Source organism: Panthera onca, chromosome A1 (assembly GCF_046562875.1).
Source record: "Panthera onca isolate mPanOnc1 chromosome A1, mPanOnc1 haplotype 2, whole genome shotgun sequence".
NCBI lineage: Eukaryota > Metazoa > Chordata > Mammalia > Carnivora > Felidae > Panthera > Panthera onca.
In genome coordinates, this window is record NC_138339.1 from 50,711,167 (window position 1) to 50,734,818 (window position 23,652).

Sequence of the window (23,652 nt, forward strand, 5' to 3'; positions counted from 1 at the left end):
AGGACAAGTAGACCTGAATTCCGGCACCTGCTGTGCACATTACTTAACTTCTCTAAGCCTCAGTTCTCACATCTGTAAAATGGGGTTAATAATAGTACCCGATCTTAGGTATGTTGTGAGATTAAATGAGGTGAGATGCAATGCACTTAGCACAGCATCCTGGCTAAATGCTTAATAACTGGCTGATTTATCTGTCTATCTATATCTATCTATCTATCTATCTATCTATCTATCATCTATCTGTCTATCTATCTATCTATCCTGCCGTCCCAGGAAGACTTTTGGTAGCTTGCTAGGGGACATTGAAGCTAGAAGATGAGTGACAGAATTAATGGGAGGAGCCTGAGATAGAGCTCCTAATAGCCCTCATGCCATGAAACCCTGTGGCTGCAGCTAGCCACTCATTTGGCCCTGAGCATCCAGATAACCAGGATGAGAAGGAAGAACCTTTACTTGCCCCATCTCTGCCACAGGCCCGACTATTTTGACAAGTCCAGTTTGCCTATGAAGAAAGTACTTCTCACACTTTATCTGCAGATAATAAAGAATTCAGGTTCTCAGGCGCTGCCTTCAGAGATTGTTAATCAGTAGATCTGAGGTGGGGCTCAGGAATCTGCATTTTAATGAGCTTGCAGGTGACTCTGCTTGTGGGGATCTTGGCCTGCACTTTGAGACACTCTGAATAACCCCAGTGCGCCACTGTCCAGAGATAACATCTTTTGCCTTCCTTATCTCTGGACACTCACAAGGCCAGACGGCACTCTGGTAATGTCAGCCAAATGCCCATCATCCTGATTTCACAGAAGACGTTTATCACCTTGCCCCACATCACAGTCCAGACTCTGGCCCAAGTAAACTGAACCACAGCCTGTGATCTCCCTCAGGTTCTTCCTGTGGAAAAGTAAGGTCTGCGGGCAAACAGCAGGCAGGCTGAGCTGCAAGAAGGAGAGGATCCCCCTAGAAACTGAAAATAACTTGAAGAGTTTTCTGACCACAAAACTTTTTTTAAAAAATATTTACTTATGTTTGTTTATTTTTGAGAGAGAGAGAGAGAGAGAGAGAGACAGATCATGAGCAGGGGAGGGGCAGAGAGAAAGGGAGACACAGAATCTGAAGCAGGCTCCAGGCTCTGAGCTGTCAGCACAGAGCCTGATGCGGGGCTTGAACCCATGAACCATGAGATCATGACCTGAACCGAAGTCGGAAGTTCAATTGACTGAGCCACCCAGGCGCCCCAAAACTTTTTTTTAAAAGATGAATGCTCTGAGCTTTCTAATACAAATTTCAAATAAAGGGGAAGCCTTGCATACTCCTTAAAATTAAAATGCTAAAAAAATTACACAAGCAATACATGCAGGCATGCAACTGTAAAAACTTCAAACACTACAAATTCATGCAGAATAAAAAGTTGAAGCCCTGATTCACATGGTGGTTAGAGGTCACCATTGCCAACATTTTCATGTATATTCCTCCAGAGTCTACTCCTGACTTTTTTCTATGCGTTTATATCTATCTGGCTATATAAATAGGGTCATACTATACATATTCTTCTGTAAATTGCTGTTTTCTCACAATAGTCTGTTTTGTGTCTAGTGGTTACTTGTATCTTGCTGGAGGTCACCTAGAATATTCTGTCTGGATCAGTTAGGGCGCTTTGAGCTTTAATCTCCAGCTAGCTTCTCTCAGCCTCCCAAAATAGCTCTCTGGTTCTAGGCATTCATCCACACAGGACAGCATCTAGGATAATAAAGGACTGTTTTTTCCTTGTGTGTCTCTCTTAGGAGCAAAGAATTTGTCCTGGAAGTCCTCGTATTCTTCTCCTCATCTTCCTGGTCACCTATAAACTGATCATTGAGAAAGAGAATGGGCTCACAATGAAAGTCAGGTTTTACACTAGTCTGTTTTGCCCTGAGCTGTGGAGAGGATCAAGATCCCAGAGGAATGGATACTCCAACTGGGTGGGAACCAGGTAGGTGACTGAGAGTCAAATATAAGTGGTTAGGGCTGTCAGTGAAGTAAAGAAATATGACAATTAATTTCACACAAGACCAAGTGTTATTCCCTCATATGATTAGCTGCTTTTGAGGGGACACTTCTAGTTTAGGGGCATGGGAAGTAGCTCCCACTTGCATGGGGGATGTGTGCCTTTTTTCCGTCTTTATTATTATTTTTTTAAATTTATTTTTAAAATGTACATCCAAGTTAGTTAGCATATAGTGCAACAATAACTTCAGGAGTAGATTCCTTAGTGCCCCTTACCCATTTAGCCCATCCCCCCCCCACACCCCCTCCAGTAACGCTTTGTTTGTTCTCCATATTTAAGAGTCTCTTCTGTTTTGTCCCCCTCCCTGTTTTTATATTATTTTTGCTTCCCTTCCCTTATGTTCATCTGTTTTGTATCTTAAAGTCCTCATATGAATGAAGTCATATGATATTTGTCTGTCTCCGACTGACTAATTTCACTTAGCATAATACCATCTAGTTCCATCCACGTAGTTGCAAATGGAAAGATTTCATTCTTTTTGATTGCCGAGTAATGTTCCATTGTATATATATACCACATCTTCTTTACCCATTCATCTGTTGATAGACATTTGGGCCCTTTCCATACTTTGGCTATTATTGATAGTGCTGCTATAAATATTGAGGTGCATGTACCCGTTTGAAACAGCATACCTGTGGGATGTGTGCTTTTAAGAAAAAAGACTGGAGGTTCTATGGCCAAAAACTTAACAGTGAATAATCTGAGTGGTATGATTATAGATGATTTTTGTCTTCTTCTTTTTGATTTCCTTAATTTTCCAAAATGCCTATAATGAACATGTATTACTTCTCTAGTCAGAAAAAATGTCATTGAAAAAAGACGTGAATGAAGCACGCAAAAAAGGCAGAATACGTCGTGGTTAGGAATTTGCTTTCTAGAACCGGACAGTGCTAGGTTAGATCATGGTCCATATTTATGTCATGTAATTGAATGTGCTCTTGGGATGAGAATTGCTGTGTCACTGCTGAAGCGCTGGACTTTATGGGTGGCAGTGGAGACCCAGTGTCATGGGTGTGGTGTTTCCTGGAAGCAGAAGGCAGTCCAAAGTGATCTCATTCAAGTTTTCAAGTGTCATTCAGATATGTTTTTTGTTTTAATGCTTTATAAGAGATCCCTAAAGTCAGCTTCTTTTTTAAAGGGGCTGAGATGTCTTCACCTACCTCCTTCCCTTCAACAGTGAGTCCTGTCACATTTCTACAGTCATCCTTCCATCTGGGTCTGCTCTGAAGGCAGTGGGTGTCGGATGCCGTCACTGCAGAAGTCCGTTGCCCAAGTGGGCATCTCTGCCTGCTAGACTGGACGGACTGCACAGTAATACAAGTGTTCCACTTTGTCATTGATATCTTCATTTGCATATGGAAATCTTTTTCTCTTCCTTTCTAAGTGCAATTTTATGTTAATCCCAGTGAAAGGAATGGGTGTGCAGGCCGGAAGTGGGTGTGTCCTGGGCTGTAGGGTTGCAGAGGTATCTAAATGCTTATGTTAGAAAGCTGCAGGAACAGTTGGTCTGGTATTACTGTCACCTGAGACAGGTAGAACCAAGCAAGGTGGGACCAAGGTGGAGAGGGCACATTTCTGGGGTGAAGTGCTACCATCTACTGCGTCTTTCCACGTCAACTCAAACCAAAAGACAATTATTGCATATCAACTGGCCACCCCTGCATTTGTAGGGTAAATTGTTAAATCATCGTTCAATAAAGCATATTCCTACTGCTAGAATTTCTGGGAGCGTAGAATTCTCTAGACACGAAGTAGCTTGGACCAAAAATCAGGGCCTGAGATTTGGAGCATCTTCCACTGTGACTGTTGGTCTAGGACTCATATTTGAGCCTACGTTAATTTCTCTCTTTACTAGGCGTTTATATTCATCTGGGCTTTTTTTATTATATCTTGCTCTGGAAACCTGCCCTGGAAGGCAGCTATTGACCCTGGTCTCCTGCCCTGTCATTTTCTCTCCAATTTTTGGCTTTAAAAAATCCTTTCTATTTATCGATCTATCTTTATTTATTTTTGATGGTACTTTAAAAAAATAACTCATGCCCCTGGTTAAAAAAAAAAATCAAATAGTACAAAGGTTGTTAGATATGTCTGTCTTCTGTAGGTGCCTCCTGGATTCCCCAGTGTGAAAACTGTTTATACCACAGATCCAAGGCAGGCTGTTCAAACTTACCTGTCACATTTGGTAAAGACCTTCCAGTCATTTTATGTGAATATGTAACAACCTTTAGACCATGGGAGATAGAATGGTTTGATGTGGGCACTGCCGCCTACAGGATTTGCTCATGTTGGGGAGACCCGATGAGGCGTGAAAGTTAAATAATGCCAAGACAAATATGTGGCTTGGTACCAGGCGGTTAGTCACCAAACTGATTTACACCTAGGGCACTACCGTGTATGTGGCGTAAGCACCAATGATGATGAAATGCCACTCTGGAGTATTTGAGAGGCCAGAGAAATTTAGCAAAAGGGAAAAGCAGCATCCTCACTTCTATCAAAAAGCAGCGCAGCAAACAGACCCTGGAGTTGATCGGTGTTGAGTTTTGGTCTCTGCTCAGTTCTGCCACATGGATGACCTTGGACAAATCACTTCAACTTTCTGAGCCTCAGTGTCCTCATCTGAGGAAGATGGGACCTCTGATAGTGTACAGCTCTGAGAGTAGATACAAAAATCAAATTACATTCTATGTACAAGGTGGATCAACGGGGGCATCTGGGTGGCTCAGTCGGTTAAGCGTCAGATAATTAAGCGTCAGTCAGTTCAGGTCATGATCTTATCGTTTGTGGGTTTGAGCCCTGCGTTAGGCTCTGTGCTGACATTTCAGAGCCTGGAGCCTGCTTCGGATTCTGTGTCTCTCTCTCTCCTTCTCTCTCTCTGCCCCTCCCCTGCTCACACTCTTGTCTCTCTCTGTCTCTCAAAAATTAATAAATGTTTAAAAAAATTAAAAAAAGAAAAAAAGATGGGTCAATAGATGGTAACTCTTACTAAAATTAAATAATATAAAAAAGGAATGTGGTTCGTTGCCAGATGAGTTTCTGGTCTTATGATGGAGCAATTATTAGGTCATGTAATAGCAAAATTTTAATAATTATTTTGTCTTTAGTAGTTTGTTTCTTTAATTACTTTTCATTGGACTGCATGTTACTGAGCACTTACTTTATGCCAGATGCTATGGCAGTGTAGTAGAAATGCTGTCCCTGCAGTGATGCTCTCATGCATCCTAGGGGGCAACCAAAGAGCCAAGAGGCAATGACACTGGGGTGTGATACATCTTACGATGATGATCAGGGTAGGGTGCTTTACAAACATACTCGTCATTGGGGTGGTGGTCACAGAAGGCTTCCCAGGAGAGGTGATGTCTAAGCTGAGACTTGAAGAATGAGGAGTTGAGTTTGTATGAGAAACAATAAAAGCTAACATTTTTGAGTATGCTTCTGTCTGCCAGGTACCATGCTATGTTTCCTGGGTGTTTTCCCATCCAGGACTCAACAAAACTATGAGGCAGGTACTATCTTGCCCACTTTACAGACGAGAGAACTGAGGCTCATAGATGTGAAGTTAACTTGCCATAGAAAATGTAACTAGTAAGTCAAGAGGCTGAAATTGAAACATCACGTGTTCAAGTCCATCAGTACCATCTGTCACGCAAGGCCACCCTATGTTTATGAAGTGAGGGCAACTCAGGTTAGCAGGAAAGGCATTATCCTCAGCCAAGCCATATATAGGAGACCAAAGGAAGAATTGTTTTTCAGATATGTGGGCTATAGGAGGGGAGGAGAAGGATGTGATTCCAGTGGTTTTTGAAAATGATGCATCCAGATATGATTAGGTGAGGTGAGGAGAGACTGTGGGCAGAAGGCTCAGGAAAGAGAATGCAGCAGCAATCCGGCATGAATGGATGAAGACGGCACTCATGTGTCCTCCCTCTGCAAGGAGGGGAGCCACACGGCCGTATGATTAGAAGCTCCCAGGTACCACTGGACAGAAGCCTAGAAGATGGTTTAAAGGAAGCAAGCAGAGGGTTGAGAGGATCAAGCAAATACACTCAGTGTTTGGAGCCCTAGGGCAGGCCACATCTTGACAAATTAGCTGTAATTCAGTGAACACTCTCCATTTCTGGCATCCAACTGGATAGTCAGAATTCCATACAGATTATTTTTGGTTCCAATCATGAGTTGTGCAAGGGGAACCGACGGATCTGGGTATTAACTGCCCATGTATCACTGTTTGCAGTGATCCATGTAGTTTAAAATGAGCAAGAGTCATTTGGACCCATCAGTTTCTGAGGCAGAAACTTCCCCTAAGAATGATATGTGGGCATCAGTGGGGAGTCCTTGAATGCTGTCCTCATAATGGCAGCTGACTTTTATTTAGAGCATTTGTTTCTTGCCAGGCACCAGTGACCGCACCAATGACAGGTTGTTAATTCTCATAACAACCCTGTTATAGGCAAAGACCCTGGAGGTAGAGACAGAATGAATGTCAACCAGCAAGGAGGTGGCAGACCTGGGATTCATGATCTCAGATACCACCCTGGACCAGAGACCTCTGCCTGGGCTACTGATACAATTGGCCCATGTTTCTATGTGAAGGGCTGTTTTCCAGAAAAGCCTTTTGAATTCTTTGGGCTTGACAGGGCCAGAGTCAAAATGCGGGCATTGGTCTGCCTCACAGTTATTTATTGAATGACAATTATATCCTAGACACTGTGCTAAGTTTTTCAGACACAGCAGTGAGCAAATAGAGACTCTGCCCCCATGGAGGTAATTACGTGTATGCAGAGGGACAAAATACCATGAAGGAAATGAAAGGTGGAAGAGATGGAATAACAGAGACCTGGCTGCAATAGGTCGGGGGAGGCCTTCCTGACGAGGTAGCATTTAAGATGAAAGTGAACAGGATAAAAGCAAGTAAGAAGACCCCATAATGAGAGCGCTAGGTGTGTCTGAGGAGCGGAAAGAAGGCCAGTGTGAGTAGAGCAGAGGGCTGTGGGAAATGCCCCGCAAGGCTGGGCAGGCCCTGGGCTGCGTGCACTAGTTAGGATGGCCTGTGTCGTGGGTACCTTTGGCACTGAAAGGTGACAAAGTCACTGAGCTGAAGCAGCCACAATACCCAAACCAACACCTAAATATGCTTTGTAATCAGATCGGTACAAATGAGGTCCCTGGGAGCTGGAAAACATTACTGACCAGAGCAGAGGTTTCTAAACCTTCTCAGTTTACAGAACCCTGAGTGCCTCAGTGACTTTTTTCATGGCACCCTTAGGCCAAAAGAGACACCTAATGGTTTCATTTATGAAGTAGGTAGGTCCAGACAACTTGATAAGTCTTTATGTTCTGACAACTTTTTAGTAGTCATTTGAAAACAACAATACGCATAGATTGAAAGAAGAAAATAATATTTTTATTGCTTCTTAAGTCATGCAGTTACTAATGGGCTGTGTGTGGAGTCAGATTGGACACGGCCACCTTCATTTCCTGTTCCACATGGATTTCCTTATGGTACAGCATGGTAACTGCTGAAAACATAGCTTTGCAAAGATATGGTGTCATTGAAAGGAATGTGGCATGCTCTAGTATTGACACACTGAGCAGTCCTGAGTCAGTGAAGTGCTCAATAGATGTTGCGTATCCCGTGTTTCCTTTGGGGACTTTCAAATACCTCACGGCACTTCTGTGTATTTACATGGTACCCTGGGGGGATTTGGTATACAGGTTGGGGACCACAGAACTAGATATTTCAGATTATAGAACCAATATCATCCTTTGCTGCTAAATCCAAAGCCGTATTTGAGTACATAGTAGTATTTTCTGTGAAAATTCCAGGAAGCAAACTTGCTACTCTTTCTGAAATCTGTATCCTATTTGTCCTTAAACCTCTAGCGATACCCCAGAGTGCTAACACAGTCTGACTACTTTTGATAGGGGAGAGGAGGAAAAGCAGGAGAAACACGTATGGATCTTCAGCAATAGCATGAAAGCATGTGCTGGTGAAGAAAGAGGAAATGAGTATGTGATATGCAATAGCGATTTTGGAGCCCTTGATGAAGAAATGAATGCTCAGATTCTGAAGGGTTGGTGGTTGTCAGAACCTGCAGTTAAGATAGCTAAGCCTTGGGGCCTTGCGCTTTGTAATCAGGAACATCCTGCCAGAAGGCAGTTATAGAACATGCCAAGAAGAAATTTAACCCCCGGCTCCACCAGCACATTTCTTTGGTTGCTCTCATCTATTTCCTTAGCTGGATGCCATTCTTGGTGAGTGAGAGAAAGTGTGAGGATTAGTGAGCAGATGAGCAGACCTGTCTTTGGAATGCCCCAGAACCTTGCTGCAATATAAATACCATGTTGTCTCAAAGAATAGTAGTCAGTAGAACCAGTTGACTTTAAGGCAATTTAACTTTCTCTTTCTGCATGACACCACATATGTAAATTTTCCAGGTTGGTTGGGATACTGATGAAACCAGTTCCCATGGGAACTGAGAGATATCCTTACATCATTTTTGTGATGTAAGGATAATCAGCCAGAGAACACACAGTATCACTCAGAGATAAGATGTGTTCTCATTGGTCAACACATTAGGCATGAAAAAATACACTCTGAATGAAGAAGGGCTCCTAGGTTGACTTTAGGCTATCTCGTTCTATCTGGCAGTTGACCAGAGAGTCACTTCCTGGTGGGGAAATCCTAGCCTTGGAAATGTTGCATTTGTATCATCACCTTGAATGATCTGAGTTCTCTCTGCATGGTGTAGCCATGTGAGTTTCCTCCTGGATCCACTGACTTTCGTCATGGTATGCCACATGGAGAATGGGGCCAGTGGTTAAATTTATGCAGAAGAAGCATGACTTTATTGGGGGTTGAGATGGGAAGCAGTAATACATCCTTTTAAACTTGGATGACCTGAACTAGAGCCACCTTTTCTCTCTACATATTTCATTTAAAGTAAACTCATCCTACCTTTTGAGGTGGAGTATAAGACATAGTTAAATGTAACAGTCTCTAAGAGCCCAGATGCTTAAACACAGATTTATTTTCTATATGGCATTGGGAAAGGTACTCAATTTTTCTGCGCTGTACTTTTCTCATGTTAAAATGTGGATACCTTTCCTAGTGCTTACCACAAAGGGCTGTTGTGAAGATTGAGGTACATACTGTATATGGAGGACTCACAGGCTTTATGAACAGAACCTAGCTCACAGCAGGCACTCAGTACCTGGTAAGTTATTTTTATTATTTTAAGACTGTTATCCTCCAGGGCTATATACATAGATTATAAGGTTCTTCGTGTCAAGATGCCTCTTTCCCTTCTAAATCTTACAGTATTTAGAATACTATCAGGCAAAAATTGGTGCGGTTGATGAATAAATTATAAAAATATTTCCCAGTGGATACTCAGGCACTTCTGAAGGCAACAAGAACTCTCAACGTCCTTGGTCATAAAACTAACACAGTCAAACGGTCCTCAATTACAGTTCCAGATGCTCATACCTCATTTTCTTCTATATCCACTCAGAATTATTGCATTTGAAATGAACATATCTTTATTCAGATTCTCTCATTGTTCTATTGGAAAGTTTTAGAGCCAAGGCTTGAAGTAAAGGCCCCTTATTATGCTACACTTGTGGGATGATAAACTCTGGGGCTTTTAGGAGCCAGGTACGAAAAGTAAACAAAGGAAGGGTACCACGTGTGGATGGCATTGGAGACCTCAAAATACTAGGGTGGTCGTGTACCATCTAAATGAGTTCAAATTCCATTTTTAAAGGTTAAGACCTGGGGCACCTGGGTGGCTCAGTCGGTTGAGCATCTGACTTTGGCTCAGGTCTTGACCTCACAGCTCTCGAGTTCGAGCCCCACATCCAGCTTGCTGCTGTCAGCATGGAGCCTATTTCAGATCCCCTGTCCCCCTCCCCCCCCCCCCGTTTGCCCCTCCCTCACTTGCACTCTCTCAAAAATAAACATTAAAAAATATAAGACCTTTATTTTTTAGAGCAGTTTAAGGTTCACAGCAATATGGAGGGGAAGGTGCAAAGAATTCCCATATACCATCTGCCCCACCTTCACAGGTACAGCCTCACCATTATCAACATCCCCACCAGAGTGGTAAGTTTGTTTCAGTTGATGAACTTACACTGACATGACATTATCACCTAAAGTCCATAGTTTACATTATGATTCACTTTTCATGTTGTACATTCTGTGGGTTTGGACAAACGTATGATGACATACATCCATTATGATATATAGACTATTTTCACTGCCTTAAAAATCCTCTGCACCCACTTATTCATCCTTCTTCTCTCCATTCCTGGTAACCTCTGATCTTTTATTGTCTTCACAATTTTTCCTTTTCCAGAATGTCCTATGGTTGAAATTGTACAGTGTATAATCTTTTCAGATTGGCCTGTTTCACTTAGTAATGTTCTTTCGTGCCTTCTCGTGACTTAATACTCATTTCTTTTCAGTGCTAAATAATATTCCACTGCCTGGATGTACTGTAGTTTATTTATTAATTCACCTACTGTAAGACATCTTTGTTTCTTCCAAGTTTTTCCAGTTACACATAAACCTGCTATAAACATCCATATGCAGACTTCTGTGTGCACATAAGTTTTAAATTCCTTTGGGTAAATACCAAGGACAGTGATTGCTGGATTGGATGGTAAAAGTATGTTTAGTCTTGTAAAAGCTGTCAAGCTGTCTTTCAAAGTGACTATACCTCAAACTCAGTTCAAAAAACAATATTGTAATCACTACAACAAACATGTCTGTGGGTTGGATTTGACTGCACTGACTGATGGCAACTTCTGGAAAGGGTGTGTGTAAAACTTGCCAAGGTATAATAAAGCTCAGATTTCTGCACTAAGAATCAGAGCGAATATGAATTCTCTTGATATCTCCTTGGTCTAGGTGAAAAGTGATGAAATAACAGTTATCTTCTCTTCAAAGTGCTCAGGACAAAAGTGCTTTTAGTACAATGCAGGCACCAACACATCTAGGAAGACAGAGCCTCTCCAAGGAAGCATTGAAACAAGTGCATTCATTCTTTCATGCTTTCATCCATTCACTCATCCATTAAACTTATTGAATGCGTAGTGTCTCATTTAGTTGAGAGGGAATCCCTTTTCATGAGGAGTTTACAGTTTAGCAGGGGAAATAAGCCAAGTGCTCAGATGGCTGTTAAACAGGACAGGATGAGAGAAGTGCTCCAAGACCACTCGAAGTGCCAGGGGAACTTAAGAGGCAGAGAGAGCATGCCCACCCGGGAGGATGAAGGCAGATTACGTGAAACAGGAGACAGTCACAATAGATTTGAAGGAAGGGGCTACATTGTGATCAGGAGAAAAGGGATGGGGGAGGGGACAATGAGGTAAGAATATGCAGGGGCGAGTGTCCAAGAGATGCCAAATAGTTCCCTTGAGTTTAGTGTCCGCTGAAGAAAAAGTGGGCAAGGAAGCTGGAAAGATGACAGCAGGCAGATACACAAATAATTGACAAGAACGGTTGAGCACTGTGAGTAAAGCCCAGTTAATATCAGAGAGAAGAAAAATCCTGGCTCTTCACTGAATGTGGGCTGTTTACTCCAAACTCTCTGTGCTTTGGTTTCCTCTTCTGTAAAATGAGGATAATACTAATACATTAGTATTTACTTATTGTAAACTTCTTAGAAGAAATAGTACTACTTACTGAGCAAAAACTATGTGTCGGGTTCTATGCCACATGCTGTATATGCATTAACTTATTTTATTCTTACAATAACCTTATGAAGAAGGTATTTTATAAACCCCAGTGATGTCTAAGGAAAATGAAGCACAGAGAGAAAAAGTAATTCAACTAATGTCATAGAGTTAGAAAATGGCAGGGCAGAGATAATGAGATCCTATGTAATGTATGATTTGCCCGAGGTCATGCTTGTGAGCTCTTAGCTTAGTGCCTGCCTATAACAATCACTCAGTAAATGCTAGATATTATTATTAATTCTATTACCATTGTCATTTGACTGGAGGAATCACCTTAGTTTCATGGAGGAGGAGATATTTGCAATCAGCCTTGAGGGTGGGTAGGCTTTGGACAGGTAGGGATGGGGCGGAAGGACTTTCTAGGCCAGGGGCACAGCAGTAGCTGCCTAGCTTTGCACTGGAGACGAGGAAGGAGACTCCAACACTGGATCCATGGCTCCAAGGGAAGCAGGGGAAAAGGATTCAGCTGACAAGGCAGTAAAATGGCCTGGCTGTCTGGCAGTAGACAGTGTGTCAGCATTGGAGGTTTTAAATATAGGAAGTGTGGAGTTCAGAACTGTGCTTAACTTTCTGTTTAGCGAGCTAAACTGTCTCTTCTTGGGGCCATGCTGTCTGTCCTCCAGGGCAGCTCTTCAAACTTGAGTCCAGGCTGGCAGGTGCCCAGTACTGATGGTGATGCTCCAGGTTGGGAAAGGAAACAATGTCTTGGAGATAGGAATCTCCATTCAGTAGTCTAGCTTTCATTTTAGACTCCTCTCTCAATCGGCACAGGCTGTCTTTGGGTGCTTGTGAGTGCTTAGAGGTGAGGGGAGAAAGAGAAACCCAGTAGCAGAAGCGCTCCTGAAAATCATGTGGCTTTCTGCACCATCTCTCCCATTTCTCTCTTCCCTGGTGATACTTCCTTTTAAGATCCAAAAGAGCAAAAGCTGACTTAAGCCATCTCTAGGGCCAAACATTCCTGGGTGAAAATGTGGGGCTTCTCAAGAGGAAATGAAAGGACACAGAGATGTGGTGGCTTTAAGATTTTCTGCTGTGATCCACTGGACATATTCATGTTGAAATAGAAAGATAGGTCTGAGAGTGTGATGTAAACGCAGGTGTTTGGGGTTTCTCCTGGAGACACACAGAGGGAAAGAACTCTCCAGAGTCATCTTGGTGGAGTCTTTGGCTGGAAAGCAGACTGTTGGAGTAGAAAGGGCACAGAAATAGAAACCAGACCACCTGGGATCTTCTGGTTCAGTGTTTTCCAAAGGTCAAGTACCCTGTGAGGTGATTCTAGACTGCAAGAGAACAACTCACTATATAGTTACAAATCCCAAATGAGCACTTTGTTCCCCCATTGCAAATTTAATTTTCCATCCCTTAGATGCCATCAATGAGGAAGATTCAGTTTTGGGCTAGTGTGTCTTTAAGACCTTTCCATCACTTGTTGATGTCTCTTTTGATCAAGGAGCAAGCCTCAGACACATAGGCTGTAGCCCGCAATACCATCCATTCCAGAGGGTCTCATCCTTGGCTCACATTGCTATTTCCTGGGGAGAACTTTAGAAAACTACTTAGGGCTGGCATCCTTCATCCCCTAAAGAGTTCTAGTTTAATAGGTCTGGGATAAAGCCTGGGCGTTGGGACTTTTCAAAGCTCTTGAGGCAACAGTTTCTAATTAAAATCACTTTATATTGTATCTATTAGTCTATTCATGGCAAATTATATTGCTTTTATATTTAAGATAATGAAGTAAAATTTCCTTTCAATATCAGTTGACTTAAGTAAAAATAGTAAGTGCTCGTTAAGAAAAAACAAAACAAAACAAAACAAAATGGAATGGAATAGTTCAGGTGGTATTTAGATGTGGCAAAAACAAAATATGCATTGAGTGAACTTTGTCAAACTCTCTTTGGATCTTTACTTAGCTCTACAAATTCTGACTTCCTGTGGGTCCAGTCTTCTCAACAATAAAATGGGAACAGTTATCCCATGGCACCTTTTACTCAGTGGGTTTGCCTTGGGAATCAAATGATTGAACTTCAAGTTTGACCTGCTAGACAAATGTGATGAAGGAGATGAACCATGCTACAGGGAGGGGCTCATTGGCAGATTTATAGTGACCTGGATCTGGGGCATCTTGGATGAAAATATTTGAAACTACCGACTTCCAGGTAACATCTTCTCTCTCTCCCTGCCAAGATGATCCAGTGGTTCCCATGAAAGGTATCATAATTTCCATTGATGATTGATTTACTCCAGTGGTGGTAAACTAAAGAACAACTCAAAGTCCTACCAAGATCTCAAAGGGTTGCATATTTGAATGGAAGCCAGACGTTGAACGGAAGCAGAAAGAAGAAATAAAAAAGAGTTGAGTGGAAATAAATGAAATACAGACTAGAGAGACAATAGAAAAGATCAATGAATGTTTTTTTTTTTTTACAAGATAAACAAAATAGACAAACCATTAGCTAGTTTACTAGGAAAAACAGCGAGAGGACTCAAAATTAGAAATGAAAGAGGAGGCATTACAACTGATACCATAAGGAAAATATGATGAATGAACAATTATCTCCTCTTCAAAGTCTCACTTTATCTTCATTTCCTGAGACAGTAATATGATATTTATTTTTATCCTTTTAATGTCATAATTAACAGGTATAGATTTCTAAATGTTAACTCAGTCTTAAATTCCTATAATATACTACTTGGTTATAATATATTGTCCTTTATATATTGCTGGCTTTACTGCATCAGTGTTCATGTGTGATATTAGCCTGTAATTTTCCTTCCTCAGAATATTCTTGTCAATTTTTGATATCATGGTTATGGTGGCCCCCAAATCAGTTAGTGTTCCATTTTATTTATTGTAGAACCTGACATAATTTCTTCTTTAAATACTTGGTAAAACTCATCTGTAATGCTATCTGGGCCTGTGGTTTTCTTTGGGGAAATATTTTAAATTATGTATTCAATTTATTTAATGTTTACAGTATTGTTTCAATTTTCTATTTCTTCTTATGTCAGTTCTGGTAAGTTACATTGTTGTAGGAATTTGTCTATTTCCTCTAAAATTTGAAGTTTAGAAGTAGTTTTTAATATTATCCCTTATGATATTTTCAGTGTTTAAAATATCTATAACAATGCCCCTCTCCATTTCTGCTCTTGGTTATTTGTTCCTTCCTTTTGAACTTGATTTGTCTCAGTAAGGATTAATTTTTTATTTAATTACTTTCTGCTCTTACTGTTTTCTTTCTTCCACTTTATTTAGGTTTAGTTTATTTCATGCCTAACTTCTTGAGATAGAAGCATAAATCATTGTTTTTTTTCAGACTGTCCTCTTTTTTAATATGTGAGTTTTAAGATTGTAGGTTTTTCTATACACATGATCTTAGCTTGAGCTCCCAAATTAATTATCATTGGTTACCCATTGTTACATCACTAGCTCCTATCAGAGTGCTCAGTCTCTCCTATGCTCAAAGTGTTCTAAAGCCTTCTTATTTCATTTAGGATAAAGCCCAAATCCTTACATTGGTACACTTGTCCCTCCACGATCTGCCCCAACTCCCTCATTGGTTTCATCTGCTGCTGCTCACTCCCATATCCAGCTTACTCCAGCCACATTTGCTCCCTTGCTGTTCCTTAGAAGCATCAGACAGACTCCTGTCTCTGGAAAGTTTATACTTTAGATAAACACATGACTTGCTCCCTCCCTTCGTTCAGGTCTCTGTGACATGTACCTTTTCATAAAAGCCTTCTATGACTACCCTACATAAAATAGCACTCTTAGCACACTCTATCCCCTTTGTCTTGATTTATTTTTCTTTATTATGTCTCTTTGCCAAATGACACAAAATAAATTTAAATTTGTTGGTTCCTCCCTTCTTCCTTATCTAGAATGTAAACTCCACGAGAGCAAGATTTTTTAAATTAATTAATTAATTCTAGAACAGTGTCTGGCATATAGTAAATAATCTACAAATATTCACTGAATGAATGGACCCTGTGCTTGGAGTTAGGAGATCTAGAGTAAATATTTCTGAACCTATCATTGATCAGCTATGTGACCTTAGGCAATTTTAACTTTCTAATACCCAATTCCTTTATTTGTATAATAGGAATAAGAATTGTTGCCCATCAGATAATGAATAAAAAGTTCTTTATGAAGTATAAAAAATTATGAGACATTTTTCATATTATGGTAAGAAAATGTCTGACCATCTCATGTCCCAAATTTCTTTCTCTTTGGACTTCCATGGTGTTAACACTCCTTTGGGATAAGATGCTTTGTTGTATTTGGCTCTAGTTAAAACATAGGTTTGTTTCCTGGAAAGAATAACATTTTCACACTTCTGTAGCCACTCGCAAGTCAGCATGAATTGATATAGAATTCGTTGTCACTGAAGGCATAGGATATAGGAGAGGTGTGTTTTGATGAAGAAAGCAGGAAGTAAAGATCTAGAGCACAGGGAAGAGGAAGTTCTGGAAGGGTAGTTTCAAGGGCACTGGGGAAAAAATTAAGAAATTCTTTATTACTCAGGGTAGGCTGTGTTATACTACAATAGAAAACTACCTCATATTTTCAGTAGCATAATCCAGGAAAGGTTAGTTTCTTACCCTTTTAGAATCTGCTGTGGGTCCGGGTCGGGGACGGGGGTAGTTGTGTTTTTATACATGTTTGTGTGTGGGATTTTGTAGGAAGTCTTAATTAAAAAATAGTAGCTTTAATAAAGTTTTATGGAAGTATTGCAGTCCTATGTGTTGACAGAAGATTTAACAGAGTTTATGTAGGAATATGCTTGAATATACTGTTGTGACTGTAGCCCTTTCTACATAGAATTTAGATATAATTGTTGCACTCTGCAACTGAAAGTTGTATCATGTGGTTTTATGAATACATGTGTTTATGGGGGAATGGGACATATTATTTGATTTAGAACTTTAACAAAATGCTACCATTTATTGAGTATTTCCTGTGTAACAGCTGTAAGGCTAAGGGCTTTAGACATCTTATTTAATCCTTGAAATAGCTCCCCAAAGTAGGTGCTACCCACTTTATAGTGAGGAAACTAATATTCATAGGTATGAAGAAATTTGACTTCAATCATATAACTAGGTAGCAGAACTTAGACCAAATTCAGGTCTGCTCAACTCCAGAGTTTGTGGTCTTATCAATGCAATGCTGCCCACCCTTCCCCATCTCCAAGTAATACATCCTAAATGCATAATTTCTGTAAGTCTATCAACAGACCAGAACTGATGACGATGATGATGAGGGGTCACATTTGATTTCATAGCACTTGGACTCTGGTTTGGGCTGCCAGAGATGTCCTGCTGTACAGGTTTAACATTCCCAACCTAGCTATCACTCCTTTGGGCTAAGACCTTGGTGGTGGTAGACCCTAGTTAAAATGCAAATATGTTTCTTGGGAGCAGTAATAAATTAACACCAATCATTATGACCACATCAGCTGATTTCTATCATCAGGGAACAATCAAGGGGAGGAGACAAAATTTAAAATAGTTTTTTAGGAAGCAATTTAATGTAGTATATACTCAAATGAGGAATTAAATATAATTGAGTGGGAGGTATGTTTCACATAAACATAATGGGTAGCTTAGTGAGGGAAGGGTTTCATAATTGGCAACAATTATGAGTAAAGGCTTCCTGGAGTAGGTAAAACTTGATAAGGGTCTTGAAGTCTTGATTGATTTGAAGAACATTTATTTGCCTAATAATCCAGATTTCCTAAAATCTTCTATAGTAATTATCTAGTGTTTTTTTCTGCCATAACTGTTACCTTTCTGCATCTTCTCTTTTTTTGGGAAATGCTTCTTTCTCTACTCCATGTGACTTGAGCGGGAGCTGCCATCTTTTTAAAGACCTCTCTCCCAGGTTGTATTAATTGCCATGAAATAGGCACTTGATCTGATCTGAGCCATTGAAAATAGCCAAATTTATGACCACAGTTGATGAGTTCAGTGATTGGTACCTGACCAAAGATTAGTTAAGCAGTTCCATTTGTTGGATTTTTGAGTTTGGTACTAGAGAAAACGAATCTTGGTTCCTCTGTGGGTTTGTGCTTTGTGAATTCTGAGATCCTGGAGCTATGGTGGTCATCTTCTTGGCTGGTCTTATTTTTTTATTTTATTTTATCTTATTTTATTTTATTTTATTTTATTTTATTTTATTTTATTTATATTTATTTTTGAGAGAGAGTGAGAGAGAGCGCACATGTGCACACAAGTGGGGGAGGGGCAGAGAGAGAGACACAGAATGGGAAGCAGGCTCCAGGTTCTGACCTGTCAGCGCAGAGCCCGATGTGGGGCTTGAACTCAGGAACTATGAGATCATGACCTGTGCTGAAGTCAGACGCTTAACTGCCTGACCCACCCAGGCACCCCCTGGCTGGTCTATTTAAAAAAAAGAATAAAGTAGACCTGTAAAATGAAACAGAAATGAGGGGTGCAAAGAGGGTCTTGGTGGCACTTAATTATCTGATTCCAGGGGTCTTTGACATCCATCTTTATGCACTGCTTTGGTTATTCAATCTTCATATGAATAACTTCTAATAATCTGCTGCCACCACTAGCTATCTTTTGCCCTTAGCTAGTTTGAGTTGAATTTTTGTCAAATGCAGCAAAGAGTCCTGATGAATATTTCATTGTGACTTCATGTTGAAATAGATAGAATAGGGATTATCTTTATTTTACAGAGAACAAAATGAGGCTCAGAAAAAAAAAATAATGTAACCAAGATTCTAAAAAAGATGAAGAGTTGACCTAAAATATACAGTCTTCTCTCCCTGGAGAAAACATTAGGAGGTTCAAAGAGATGTGGGCAGGAAAAGTCTGCTGTCTTGGGAGATTCATTATACTAACTATGAAGAGAATGGCTTCCCATTGCTGTGGTATTCTGAATGTTCTGACACCAAATTTTGGTATCATTTTAGCTTGGGGTTTTTTCTTTCCTTTGTCAGCAAACCTTGGCTTTTGAGGAAACAAAGGAAGCCCAATTCCACCACAGCACCCACTTTCCATTTTACTTTAGGTCTGTGGGGTTACCCAGGTCTGAAATCAGTCATAACTATCTGTTTGTGTCGTAATGATGTAACACTGAAAAGAATGGCTTTTGACAAGGACTGATTCCAAAATGATATGAAATAATTGATTGTCTCACGCTTATCAAAGCACACTGAAATTCCTATTAACCTAGGGACTCAGAAAGATGCAGAAAGAACAAACCCTTGAGTTTAAGGACAAATTTTGCTTATGCTATCTTCAAAAAAAGGAAGACAAGAAGAGAAACTTAGTACATTTAAAAATTTATAACTTCCATTACTTAAAAAGAAAAACGATTTAAGATGGCTTCAAAGGATATAAAAATATGGGAAGAGAGTAAGTTAAAAGTAGAAGAGATTAAAAATGACGATCAGGTAGAGCCATTATATAGAATTAGGAGTGAGGCCAGTAAAAAACAAATAGGTCACAATCCTATAGGTATTTGACAACTGGTTCTCAAGTTGAGCTTTAAGCTTTCTTGTTGTCAGTGCAAGCCAGAAAACCCAATCAACTACACAGTTTGCAATTCCATGAGATAAAACAAACCAAATCCGTAGGATAAGTACAATTGCATCTGATCCTATGACCAGAAATAATGTGACTTGGGTTCTTACAAAGAGAGCACTGTGTTGTATAATGTAAAGCCCTCAAGGGCCCCTGCCAAGAGACCCCAGGATGAGATTCACAGCCCTGGTTCTCATAGCTGAGAGTATTATTTCTCAAATTTTAATCATTTTTATGATTTCTACCATATCTACTTAATTACATTAAAAATTTATTAACCTAATATATTTTTGATGTAGTTTTTACTTGGACCCAATTTTAAACTTAATTTCATTTTAGCAAGGTAGATGGGCTAGTTCTATTTTTCTAATACCCTTTAAATTAAGTTTATAAGTATTGAAATTAAAAAGTCTATTATAGCCCAAAATTTTCTTATGTACCCCTAGTGATATGTGGGCTACACTTTGGGAAACAGTGGCTCAGGGAAAAAGAAGAACCCCGACATTTGAATAACCGTGACCTTATTGCATCTATCTCTCATGAAGTATTACCATCATCAGAGATGAGAAAACCAAGGTTAGGACTTGTGCAAGGTCCCGCAAAAGCCAAGCTGGGATGAAACTCGAGTTTTCTGATGAAAGTCAAGGTCTAGCTTCTAGCTGAATATGTGGAGGGCCTTTTCCCAAGCTGAAGTTCAAGCTCTTTATGACAGTTGGCCTTTTTGCTTCCTGCCAGAATGCCTCACCTACTGCTTGTGATGCCTACCTGTGGTTACTGGAACCCAGTCTGCTGGACCAAAGAAAGGAAGTCTGACAGGCAGATGTGGAATCCTAAAAAGGAACTTCATCCACTGCTATGGACAGCTCTACCTCTTCCTGCCCCCATGGATTTTTGGGGAAGTACTTTGGTGGCTTGCCAGTCTCTCATTAGGCAGGGCCACTTGTCCTGGGTTGACCTAATCCACTGGTGGAAAGTACAGCTGGGAGATTTAGAATGGTTGCAGTTTGACATTGATTCTTCGCAGCTCACTGTCGCCGTGAGCTTTTTTGGTAAGATGTTGAACTAAAGTTTGTTGTAGAGGATCATAGGATTCCTCCTAATACTGGGGGACATTTGGAGTCATAACTGACACTGGGTTTCTGATGACAACTTGTGCAAGCTCAGAGGAGAAGCCATCTCTCTCTCACAGGAATATGACTTTGGGTAAATCACCTTGAACGCTGGACCCATAGGTGTGGTCTGTACTCCCACTGAGCCCTGATTTGTAGCATAAGCCTTTTTTCTCTTCCTCCTCCTCCTTCTACTACTTCTTTTATGAATAGAAGTAATGTTTCATGCTTCATCTTTCTCTTAAAGAGATTTTTAAAATCTCATAGTTAAAAATATTATTTAAAACCTTTTTATTTTGAGGTAAGTATAGATTCACATGCATTTGGATAAAATGCTACGGGAAAATCCTGTGTAACTTTTACCCAGTTTTCCCTAATGGTAATTTTCTTAAAGAAATTTTAGAATTACTGAAATACAATTTGTCCATAATAAAACTCGTTCTTTTAAAGTATACAATTTGATGAGCTTTGACTAATATGTACAACTGAGTAACTCCCATCGCAATCAAAATACAGAACATCTCCATCATCCCCAAAAGTTCCTTCATGCCCCTTTGCAGTTAATCATTCTCCCCATTCCTGGCCCCTAGAAACTGCTAATCTGTTCTCTGTCCCTATATTTTTGTCTTTCCTAGACTGTCTTTTAAATGGAATCATATGGTATGTAGTCTTTTGTGTCTTTTTTTTTCACTTAGTGTAATGCTTTTGAGATTCATCCATGTTTCTGAATGTATCACTAGTTTGTCTTTTTTAAATTGCTGAGTAGTTTTCTTTATATACCACAATTCATTTATACACTCACCAAGTGATGGAAATTTGCACCATTTACAGTTTTTGGCTACTAGGAATAAATATACTATAAACTTTCTTATATAAATCTTTGGGAGGACATTTCTCTTGGGTAAATTCTTAGAGTAGGATTTCTAGGTTGTATGGTAAAAGTATGTTTAACTTTATACGAAACTACCAAATTATTTTCCAAAGTGATTGTACAATTTTGCATTTCCAATAGCAATATATAAAAATTTCAGTTCCTGCATATCCTGCTCCACACTTGGTATTGTCAGTTATTTTGAAAATTTTAGTCATTCTAGTGGTATCTTACTTATGTACTTTTTTTTCCTTTTTCTTCTTTCTTTCTTTCTTTCTTTCTTTTCTCTTTCTTTCTTTCTTTCTTTCTCTTTCTTTCTTTCTTTCTTTTTCTTTCTTTCTGTTTTTTCTTTCTTTCTTTCATTTTCTTTCTTTCTTTCTTTCTTTCTTTCTTTCTTTCTTTCTGCCATTTGAATATCTCCTTTGGTAGATGTCTGTTTGAATATTTTGCCTATTTTTTGATTGAGTCATTTGTCCTCAAATTAATGAATTGAAAGCAGTTTTCATATTTTCTAGCTATAAGTCTTACACTAGATATGTGATTTAAAAATATTTTCTCCCAGAGCACCTGGGTGGCTCAGTTGCTTAAGCATCTGACTTCAGTTTAGGTGATGATTTCACAGTTTATGAGTTTGAGGTCTGCTTCAGGTAAGCCCTGCTTCTCTCTCTCTCTTCCTCTCTCTCTCTGCCCTTCACTCACTTGTGCCCTCTCTCTCTCTCTCAAAAAAAAAAAAAAAAAATGTTTTCTCCCAGTCTGTAATCTGTCTTTTCATTAAAAAAACAACCACAGTGTATTTCAAAGACAATATATTTTTCATTTTATGAAGTCCAATTTTTCAGTTTTTAAATTTTGTGGTTTGTGTTTTTATGTCCTAACACATTTTCTGCTTAATGCAGTCACAAAGATTTTCCTCATGTTTTCTTTTAGAAGTTTTTTAAAAAAATTATTAAATGTTTATTTTTGAGAGAGAGAGAGTGCTAGCAGGGGAGGGGCAGAGAGAGAGGGAGACACGGAATCTGAAACAGGCTCCAGGATCTGAGCTGTCAGCACAGAGCCTGATGTGGGACTCAAACTCATGGACTGTAAGATCATGACCTGAGCTGACGTCAGACGCTTAACCAACTGAACTACCCAGGTACCCCTAGAAGTTTTAATTTTAGTTATTATTTTTATATCTGGAATCCATTTTGAATTAATTTTTGTATATGGTGTGAGATAAGAACTGTGGTTTGTAATTTTTGCATTTGAGTACCCAATTATAATACTGCCATTTGGTGAAGAGACTATTTCTTCCCATTAAATTATTTTGGCACTCTTGTCTAAAATCAATTGATACAACATACATATGGATCTATTTTTGAACTCTATTCTGATATGGTTTTTTTATCTTCCAATTTTGTTCAAATTCAAGTTAATTAACATAAAGTGTAGTACTGGTTTCAGGAGTAGAATTTAGTGATACATCACTTACATATACATATACATATACATATAACATCCAGTGGTCATCACAAGTGCCCTCCTTAATGCCCATCACCCATCGCCTCCCCTCTATCAGCCCCTCAGTTTGTTCTGTATAGCTAAGACTGTCTTATGGTTTGCCTCTCTCTGTTTTTATCTCATTTTATTTTTCCTTCCCTTTCCTTATTATTCATTTGTTTTGTTTCTTAAATTCCACTCATATGATATTTGTCTTTCTCTGACTGACTTATTTCGCTTAGCATAATACACCCTAGTTCCACTGTGTGTGTGTGTGTGTGTGTGTGTGTGTGTATGTGCGCAGGCACATGCGTGCATGTGGTTTGGGTTGGTGTATCTATATATCTCTATCTCTATCTCTCTCATCTTCTTTATCCATTCATCAGTGGATGGATATTTGGCCTCTTTCCTTAATTTGACTATTGTTAATAGTACTGCTATAAACATTGGGGTGCATGTGCCCCTTCAAATCAGTATTTTTGTATCCTTTGGGTGAATACCTAGTAGTGCAATTGCTGGGTCATAGGGTAGTTCTATTTTTAACTTTTGAGGAACCTCCATACTGTTTTCCAGAGTGGCTGCACCAGTTTGCATTTCTACAAGCAGTGTAAGAAGGTTCACTTTCTCCACATCCTTGCCAACATCTGTTATTTCTTGAGATGTCAATTTTAGTCATTCTGACAGATGTGAGGTGATATCTCATTGTGGTTTTGATTGTATTACCCTGATGATGAGTGATGTCGAGCATCTTTTCACGTCTGTTTTTCTACATGTCTCTGTCCAGTTTTCCCAACACCATTTGTTGAAGAGACTTTTTTCCATTGGATATTCTTCCCTACTTTGTAGAAGATTAGTTGACCATA

General features: G+C 39.6%; 1 long non-coding RNA gene across 4 annotated transcripts in view; it reads left to right on the plus strand.

The window, feature by feature from the left end:
- LOC144616234 (uncharacterized) overlaps positions 1-23,652 on the plus strand; it is a 70,029-nt gene that overhangs the window by 993 nt on the left and 45,384 nt on the right. For all 4 annotated transcript variants that reach the window (XR_013555374.2, XR_013555375.2, XR_013555377.2 and 1 more), the window contains exon 2: positions 1,782-1,969. This is a non-coding gene — a long non-coding RNA (uncharacterized LOC144616234). The remainder of the gene's footprint in view (positions 1-1,781; positions 1,970-23,652) is intronic.